The sequence below is a fragment of the Carassius auratus genome, unplaced genomic scaffold (genome assembly GCF_003368295.1).
Source record: "Carassius auratus strain Wakin unplaced genomic scaffold, ASM336829v1 scaf_tig00215205, whole genome shotgun sequence".
Classification (NCBI taxonomy): domain Eukaryota; kingdom Metazoa; phylum Chordata; class Actinopteri; order Cypriniformes; family Cyprinidae; genus Carassius; species Carassius auratus.
In genome coordinates, this window is record NW_020527982.1 from 945317 (window position 1) to 955567 (window position 10251).

Sequence of the window (10251 nt, forward strand, 5' to 3'; positions counted from 1 at the left end):
GCCTTGGTAAGCATAAGAGTTTTATTTGAATAAGATTAATCTCACTGACTACCAAATCAGACTATTTATTAGACTACTTTCTCTTTTTTGTAGGTATTTGGTATTTGTTGTAGATGAAAACACACATGCACACACATTAAAGTTTTATTTATATAATGCTTTTCACAATGAACACAGGTGTGATGTCACGTCCCTTCACAGGTCAGTTTGCAGGTTTATATGAGTCGTTGCCTTCTCAATGCTGGTCTGCAGACAATGAGAGAATCTTCAGCAGTGCCTGTGACAACAATAAGGTAAACACTTAAATGAATAAACACACACCCAAGGGACAAAATTTTGGTTTTGTTTTTATCACAAATAATGTGCGCATATTGAGAAACTCAGAATCATTTGTAATCAATATTTGTATTTTTTTTTTTGTGTCCAGAGGGGCAGTGTTGTGGACTTTGCAGAATGAGACGACCCTTGATCCTGATAGGGTCGCAGTGATGGGTGGGTCTCACGGTGGTTTTCTGGCCTGTCACCTGGTTGGTCATTATCCAGATTTCTACAGAGCATGTACGACAAGAAACCCAGCGATCAACGTCATTTGTTAATAACCCAGTTATTAAAGATGAAAAGGTGTTTGCAGTGGCTGAAGGTGACTGTAATGGTGTTATGTGTTTATGCTGGCCCTTCAGGAGATATTCCTCTGTTGTGCTTCAGTATGCTCTTGACCGACTGCCCACATCACAGTCCCTCATTTCCATGCTGGAGAAGTCACCTATAATTCATGCTGCACAGGTACACACACACACACACACACACACACACACACACACACACACACACACATTTACTTACCTAATCCAAATGTGTACATTGCATGGACTTCTGTTTTTATTTACAGCTAGTTATATACTCTTGTTTTACAAATGAAAACATCCCCAAAAGCTGTTGAAATCCTTTGTTAGGTTTAACTCACTTCTGGGTACAAATCAGTCTCCATAACATGGTCAGGGAGATGTACACTCACTTTTACTTGCACACAAACACACAGGAATAGTGATTTGTATGTAGTATTTATTTGTGTAGCATAAGCTTAATATCTAAATAGTAGATCTTAATATGGTTTGTGTACATGTGTGTTTAGATCCGTGCTCCTGTGTTGTTGATGTTAGGTGGGAGAGACAGGAGAGTCTGGAGCTCTAGAGCACTCAAGAGCAGGAGCTCACCTGTCAGGTACACACACACACAAACAAACAAACACCTGCCTTTATTTTATTTTTTTATTTTATTTTTTTTTATAAAGAAGTTGACTGCTCACTAAGGATGCATTTATTTGATTGAAAACACAATTAAAACATTTTGAAATATTTGTACAAATTCAAACAACTATGTTCTATTTTAAAATATTTTAAAATAGAATTGATTCCTGTTATGATATAGCTGAATTTTCAACAGCTATTACTTTAGTCTTAAGTGTCACAATGGTAATTCAGTTTGGTTGATTTGGAGCTCGAGAAACATTTGTTATTATTATTATTATTAATGTTGATTTAATATTTTTGTATTCAGCCTACTCTTTCTTTTTTTTCATCTTTATCAAACACACTCTCTCTCGTTCTCTCTTTTTCTGTCTTTCAGGTTATTGTGGTACAGTGATGAGGGTAATTTGCTGTCTAAAGTTAACACTCAGTATGACTGCTTCCTCAACATTGTTCTGTGATTCAAAGAACATTTAAAACTGACTCAACCTTTCTCAGAAATGCATATGAAAATATTCAGCAGATTTTTATTTATTTATTTATTTTTCTCTGCAGATATTGTATTTGACATTCTTGCCAGAACTGTAAATGTCCACAAATGTTGGGGTGGAGCTGAAGTTACAGGTAATGCAGGTCATTCTCCACTAGGGGTCAGACCTGTCCATGTTAAATCAGCACTACTTTAATAAGGGGTCAAATGCCAAAGGATGAAGTGATTTAGAAATCAGAGCTCATGTACTGTCATACTGAACTTCTCTTATTAGAGTCAGTATCTAAACATGCACTTTTGTGTTTAATGGACAGTAATGGTCTTGCCATTTATTCAGATCAAATATATTTGACTTTAAATACAAATACATGATGATTGTTTGTAGATCAAAGTAGTTTATGAAAAAAATACATTAAGGGTGGAAAGTAGAAGAGAAAAACAAATACCTGTTTTCTAGTTTCTGAAAAGTATCGCTTAGAGATCTTCAACATTCCATATTCATAAACATGATTACGAGTTAGAAATGAGTGATGTTAATTTTGGCCAATGTTTATGCACTAGATTTGGTGGCAGCTGTACATATGACTTTTGTGTTCATTTCACTTACAGCCACTTAATTCAATTCAATTCAAGTTTATTTGTATAGCGCTTTTTACGATGCAAATCATTACCTTTTGAAAGGTATTAACCTCAAAGATTTCTTTGTCTCATAGTTTATAGCAGCATTTTTGTCCTTACACTTAATCTCCAAATCCTCTTCGACAGATTCCTTCAGCTCTTGTGTTTCTGTCATGAACTTTTGATTTGCCATTTGAGCACCAGCCAGCTTTATGTTAGTGTTTTGTGGCCGATTGTAGCATGTGGATTTTCAATATTCCGGCAGTCTCACGGAGCAGATTGCTGTATAACCTGTTAAGATTGCATTGCTAATGACCCACAGAGAAAGAAGTAGAACACAACAGGTCACCTGAGACCACTGCCACTATGTGTGTGTGTGTGTGTGTGTGTGTGTAAGAGAGAAAGAAGGAAGGGTCTGTATTATTCACCCTTTGCTCGGGTTTGGTGTAGGTGTCTAGGTCTTGGGCAGGTCAAATATCATTAAAAGTATTTACTCTCTGTCCCAGTTTGCCTAGATGCTGGATGACATGTTCATAAAGGAAGATTAAAGAGCAAGGCAGAATTTGAGAATAAACACAAACACCCAAAAAACAGAAAACCATTGCCAGGGGCTGAAAAGCAGATAAAAAGCAGAAGCAGATAGGGAGAAAAATCTGAGTAGGTTTAAGCTCACACTGGGGTAAAATGAGCCACAGTTTGGTTGGTGCTCTCATGAGCTGTGATGTGACACATTAAATGAAAACACAAAAGTTAATGATGGCTCAAGCATTTTTTTCCCCAGAATGCTTGGAGTTTGGTAAGAAACAGTAGGCCTGGGGTACACTGAATCAACGGCAATAAATATGACACCGCTTGAAGCAGTCAATCTATTTGAGTTGGCAGTATAACACAGCATAAACTACATCCTTCAGACATTTTTGTTATACTTTGTTTCATGTTGCCTCAGTTGCTTTTGGATATTACAAGTCTTATGTAAGCTGTTTGCTTTGATCTTCAAACATATACAACAACTCTGTTTTGTTTTCAACAGAATTCGATTGCTCCCCCCTCCCACTGCCCCCCCGCTGATTTGTGTTCATGTTGTGTTTTTTAGTTTCCGAATCACCGTACATTTGCTTCATCAGAGTAGCAGCTGTTTACCCCTGTTAGGTAACGACCATAAAAAGCTCCAAAAGAACGAGGGAATCACTTTCTGCGAGCAGACGTCAATCAAACCTGTGTGCGCACCAAAAGGCCCCGGTGTATTCACAGGGCATTCTGCAGGAGGTCCGAATAAAAATGCAATGTTGAGTTTTTTTTGTAAATGAACCAGAAATTGTAAACAAAACCACACGTGTGCTAAGGCCATCCATTCATCGGACAGAAATTCTCAAGCAGGCTCTATTTAATATTTATTTTTTATTTCAATTACCGAAAAACAATTAGTAATATTTTTGGACACACACACACACACACACACACACACACACACACACATATATATATATATATATATATATACTGACCAGTCATACCCATTAAAGAGAGAATATACAAATATAGAGGTTGCTCGTGTGTGGTTATCAGTGTGTTTGGACAGAAGTGAGTAGAGGAGATTCAACAAGAGTATTTCCACCTGCTTGTGATTTAGTGTGTTGCATAGGAAATGTGATACTGCTGAGTTTGAGGGATGTGAGTGATATGAGTTTGTGCAAGCCTGAAAACATTACTATACTTTCATAGGGCTTGAAGGTTGTGTTTGTGGTTATGTATTCAGGGGGCCGGAGGCTAATTGACTTTTGGGGTAATTAGCATGTCGTTGAAAATCATTAATTCTACTCACTTTTCCTCCCTCATGTTTCCATTCGTGGGCTGGTCCGCGGCGCTCCGCTCAGTTGTCACTGTAATGGATGAGTCCATTAGCTGCCCCTGGCAGGGAGGTGATCGGTCAGAGAGTAAACTGGGTAAAAAGGCCAAAACTGTCACCAAACAACTTAAGCTAATAGCGTCACCACTTTACTTGATGAAATGTGTTAACACGCTCTCGTGCTTCACTTTTCTCCCTCCATCCCTCAGATAAACACACATGGTCAACACCCATATATTCCAGTCTCTCCTCTCTGCCGTCCTCTGTCATTTTCTCTTTCCACTGCTCCCTCTTTTCCACCTCTTTTTGCCATTTAACTTCTTGGGAGTGATGGTGCTGGAGAATATTAGGTCACTAATAAAGAACTGACATTTCCTTTCAGAATTTGAGTGTTATGACTTGGCATTAGGGTGAGACAGGGTTCTGAAACACTGTGTGTGTTCTGCAAGCAACAACTAATCCAGCAATTCACCAGTGAGCAAAGAAAAAAAATCGGTCTGATTTTGTACGTGCTCACTTAGAACTGGACTATGTTCAGAATAGAACACTAATGTACTCTGTACAGTACACTGAATTCTGCCTAATATTAAAAATAGCATGTGAACATTGATTAGTAAATATTTCAAATATTATGCAGTGAAGTACAGTAATATGCATTGTTTTTTCATTCTTTGGCTGTGTCCTAATTGAGATGCGGCATTCAAAAACCGAATGCATCACAGTGGCACAATTTCAAAGCCTTCCTAAACAGGTCATGAAGGATACAACAACTGGATCAGTCGTGAACCAAACTATCCCAAGATTCACTAGTGACAAGGAGATTTCCCCCTTTCATGTAAAAGCGCTTTGAATACCCCCAAAAATTCTATATAAATGTAATTAATTATTCTTATTATTGCATATCAGTGATGACAGGATGTATATATAAACAACAGACAAACAAAACACAAGTTTCTGTCAGGTGTCTGAATGAAAGTGTCTTTTTATGTTTAGTTCTGTAATTGATTAAATTTATCATTTATGACTAGCCTATAAATGACTATAAATGAATTTTCTGTGTGTGTGTAATTATGATTGCATTAATAGCAGTTCTTTTGCTCTGTTTGTTTTAACTGAGTCAGTAGATCACTTATTTTTCTGCCCTTGGCTTCATCGTGAGCCCCCGCAGTCTTAGCGGTTATTGTGGTGGGATGTTTTTCCCTCCCATATCTATGTCTCAGTCCAGAGGATGCTGCTTATCCAATACTAGATGGTTTTGGCTCTACATGACAGAGTTTCTCTTATATTTACCCGTCCGGAAGGTAGGATATGTCTCTCTGTGTCCATTTCTAGTTATTAAATGTGTGCTTGAGGGTTCAAACCAAAGACTTTGGTTGCCAGCCTAGATTTGTAATCCTCACCCTGGCATCAACCCTGTCGTATGTGTATTTGTGTGTGGTGTTTTGGAGTTAAATATTTTGACTGCAGTGAAAACAGAACTGAGACACTGTTTAACATTTAGCAAACTCCATGATGCAGTAAAATTTGCATTTATTCCTTTTTTTCTATTGCTTAGACCTTAACTGACACTAGTGCCATGGTATCATATAACCACACCAATAGTTGATACATACCACTGCAGTGAATTATTACCATATTCATGCCATTTGGTATTTCTATTTTTGACCAAAGCTCTATATATTAATCCAGCATTTTTTGACCTCTTGTCACTTTCCTATAGTTTTCTTCATATATTTAAACACTGTTCAAGTTCATGTCCTTTGTTTAGTTTTAAATGTTTAGGCTGATAAACAGTCCTAATGAGTGTGAACGCAATCTCCCTTTAGTCAGAGGCCTGCCTCTAATCACGGTAACAAACAGAGACAGACCGGCTACAATGTTTGCCACATGTTCCTGATCACAGATCTGCAGGAATTACGCCATAATCCTAATTTAAATGACCACAACTCTCAGATTGAATTACTGCTTTACACTGGTGAAGTCACAGCACTGCTTTTGGCACTGTAAACTTAATTCAGCTCTGAGGCACATTTAAACAGTTATATATACAGCATACCTTATACTATATGTACTTTAGCCATGTAATTTGTCTTTCACATATAGGCTACATTTTGAAAGAATACAAGTATGCTGCATTTTGCACAGAACATATTCTGGGGTTATTTTATTTAACAAAAAAAAAAAAAAAAAAAAAAAAAACAACAACAAACAAAAAAGAAAAACATGCAGAACAACATTTCTGGCATCTAGCTGTAAGGAATGAATTTGATTATTTTGAAATATTAAATAATTAATCATTAGTTACAAGCATTTAAAAAATGGGTTATATTTCTAATATAATTAAGATTTTTTTTCTAAAAATATATATTTTTTTAAATATGTATTTATATATATATATATATATATATATATATATATATATAATTACTTATTAGTTAGAAGCATGTCATATGATATGATAATTAAGAATTTTTATTTATTTATAATATTAAAATAATATTTATTATTATTGTTAATACTATTTAAAATGTTTTAGTTTAGTACATCGTTAGTATGTTGTTTTGGACAATGTAGCATGTTGTCCTAGCTGTCCTAGCTATCCTAGTGTCTATCAGGTAAAATTTTCCCAGACTTCCCAGCTGCTCTCTCTCTCTCTCTCTCTGAAGGACAGCTGTGTGATAAAGTAAGATTGTTCTAACAGTTTTTTTTTTAAAGCTTAACGGTAGCAGTTCTGGTGTTTTAGTAGGAGGAATATAAATATCAGTGTTGGAATGTTTGAATGATTCAGAAAAGCGCTCACTAGAAGACTGCGTTTGAGGGTTTCAGAGGCCTTCTAAAATTGTTCTGTCTCTAAATGCTATCAGTCAGTGTCAGACTGCACATGTGCTGTATGTTTCTATAGCCTAATTCTACACACTTCTATAGCCTAATTCTACACACCTAATGTACACAATTCATCACTGGTACAAAGGTTCTTAACCGAATGCATCCTTGAATACACATCCTTTCTCTTTTATTCACTTCATCCCTTTTAATCTGCCAGTTTTTTCAATACCAAAAAATGCTGCTTTACTCAGATCAGTGAGGGGCCCATCATTCTCTCTCTCTCTCTCTCTCTCTCTCTGATGAGGTGTTGTGTCATTAAACTTCTCTTTCCCAGGAGGCCAAAATCTTGAGGTGTGTTATGAATGTTACTCTCTGAATAGAATCTTTTTAATCTCAGGTCTTCCTCTGCTGAGGACTCAGATAGTCTTCCGAATCCACCAAGACACCAGTTAGACTTCAAAAACTGCTCAATGTGGATTTCAATGGGAAAGTTTGTGGGTTTGTCACAGGTTTTGCAAAAGGAGTTATTAAAGTATCTGGGAGCACAAACTTTATTCAATTGACATGCAATAATAATAATTATTATTATATGACCTCTTTCAGGGTGTCTTGGTGAAGTTAAAGCCACCCGGCAGGGTGCGTTTGCAGTATGGTGTCAGCTATGATAAAACTATAGGAAAATACAGTGATCTGGACTTGGCTGGGTGCCTGTTTAGTAGGATCCCATCTCTCTCAATCAAGTCTGCAGTCCCACAAAAACACATTACTTTCAGCAGCTCAGATACCCAAACAAGGCAGAGACAAGAACAGCAGAGAAAACGAAAGCTTGAGGGGATTAAATCAGGAGAGAACATAAAGAAGGTCAATCATATAAAGATGCTTCCTTCACCAACTAACACCCGTCAATTCACTTAGCACCCCGTCAAGCAACCCTCGCTCTAATAAATCAGTAGGCAGAATGAACAACCACAGAAAAGACGAACCAATGTGTTCTCAATTAGCCACCTCCTGAGGAGCAAAAGAGGGAAGGAAAATGGTGATGGGTGAGAAAGGGGACGTCCCGAAAAGAGAACGAGAGGATCTAGAGGTGATGCTTTGCCCCAGATGATTTATGGTTAATGGTTTAATTATCTGCTTTTGAAGCTTAACAAAGACCACCTGGAACTAAATGTGCAACCCAGCTAGAGAAAAGCAAGACAGTACATCTGACAAGCTGATCTCTCTCTCTGCTTGGTAGATCAGTTAAAAACAGGAAGTGGGCCGGTGGCTATTTTGTCTGTTGCTCTCACTCGCTGTCTTTCCTCTTTGACACTCTCAATTCTCTTCTTTCAGCATAATCCACTATTCATCGCTCCATTCAAACTGAAATCCCACACTGCACGGTCATGGACACATAGACACACTCACTGTGAATATATTAGAAAGAAATGCCTCAACTCTCACATCACCATTCGGTTTGTTTGGTGTGGGGCTCAAAGCGAGTGAAATTTAATTTGTGTATGTGTGTGTTCTCTGTCTTTTGAATAAAAACTGAGAGCAAACAATACTTGGGCATCTGTGGTCTTTAACCTATACTGAGATCCACAGTGGGCTGTGGGTTTGGGACAAGATACTTTGGAATACTGATATTTTAGAGAGAGTTTTGAAAAACAATTTATTTCCACAAAATTCAATTCACAAAAATCAGCACAATTGTTTTCAACATTAATAATAAGAAGACATATTTCTTAAGCATCAAATATTAGAGGCATATTAGAAGGATTTCTGAAGAATCATGTGACTGAAGACTGGAGTAATTACTTCTGAAAATTCAGTTAAATATTATTTAAATTGTAATACTAATTCACAATATTAATGTTACCGTGTTTTTGATCAAATAAATGAGGCCTTGAGCATGCTCTTCTTTCAAAAGCATCCAAAGAGCAACCATATCAAAATGACAAAAGAAAAGATTAATTTCTAGTTCATCTGCCTTACTAGAATATGAAACATTGGGAGCACACAGGAGGATTTTTCTGTTAAAACAGTTTAGTTTAAGCATGTTTGCATTGTGAAATCAGATTCAGATATTGCAGAATTAATCTATCTTTCCATACCCAGACAGCAAACTGACTACGAAACGCATGCACACATATGTTCCAGTACATACTCATGCATCGCCTGTGCTGACATCTTCATAATTCATGCATCTCTGGTTTGTCTTTCTGTCAGCAGTGAAAATGTGGGTGTCGGATTCAGGTTAATTATGTGTGTGTGAGAGAAAGACACTTGCTTCATGCTCTACTGTCATGAGTGAAAGACTGTGAGTCTTTAAAACCAAGCATCGTCTCGGGATGGGGGTCATGATCCTTGACCTTGGAGTTGTCCAAGTTGTCGTCTCCCTTCCAAACACAAAAAGCAGAGCACAAACCAGCCTTGTACCAAGAGAGGAACTCTCTCTCACTGTATCCTTGCAGAGCTTCTAACAGACAGTGGATCTTAAAGGGGACATGTAGAAAAACAGTTCAGGAAACCCATTTGATACTACACTCTCAGAAAAAAGGTCCAAAAGCTGTCATTAGGGAGATACCTTTTTTAGAAGTTATACTTTTGTACCTTATTTACCCCCAAAGAGTGCATTTTAGTATGTATATATACTATCTATCAATTATCTAAAGGGTGTTGTATTAGTACCTTTCCAAAGGGTGCCACTACTCCCCTAGTGACAGCTTTTGGATCTTTTTTTCCTGAGAGAGTATATAGACATTGCAAGTAAATTGCTGCGGAAGTGTATATTGCTAATTCAAACTTTTTTTTTATTTTTTTGTAAATTATGTGACCCTGAAAACCAAGATCTTGCTCTCTTGCAGGATGTTTTTCTTATAAAATGTCTCAGAATGTCCTGTTTTTTATATATGTATAACAACTTTTCAAATGTACAGTCTTGCGGTGAAACACCAGATGATAATGCTGGACTGATTGTGGAATTTGTAATGGAAAATAAAATATATTGTATATGTGGGAGAGGAATTCATGGGTGACTTTGCATGGTTCTCTATTTTATGCTTGTTAGTTTGAAAGCATTTCTGTAGATTAGCTTTGAATGCTGCTAATTAGCAGGGTTACCGTAGCACCCGTTTCAGAGAAATATGAGTTACATGCTTGTTTTTGTTAGGGCTTTGGGATAAGCAGTGCATGAGCACATCACAGACATGCCGCTTGGCAGCACTACAATCCATGCTTGC

General features: G+C 37.1%; 1 long non-coding RNA gene across 1 annotated transcript; it reads left to right on the forward strand.

The window, feature by feature from the left end:
• The first annotated feature begins 202 nt into the window (after positions 1–202).
• Positions 203–10251, forward strand: LOC113093975 (uncharacterized). The gene is made up of 5 exons (XR_003287949.1): positions 203–293; positions 428–558; positions 681–783; positions 1133–1221; positions 9242–10251. It is a non-coding gene; the product is annotated as an uncharacterized LOC113093975 (long non-coding RNA).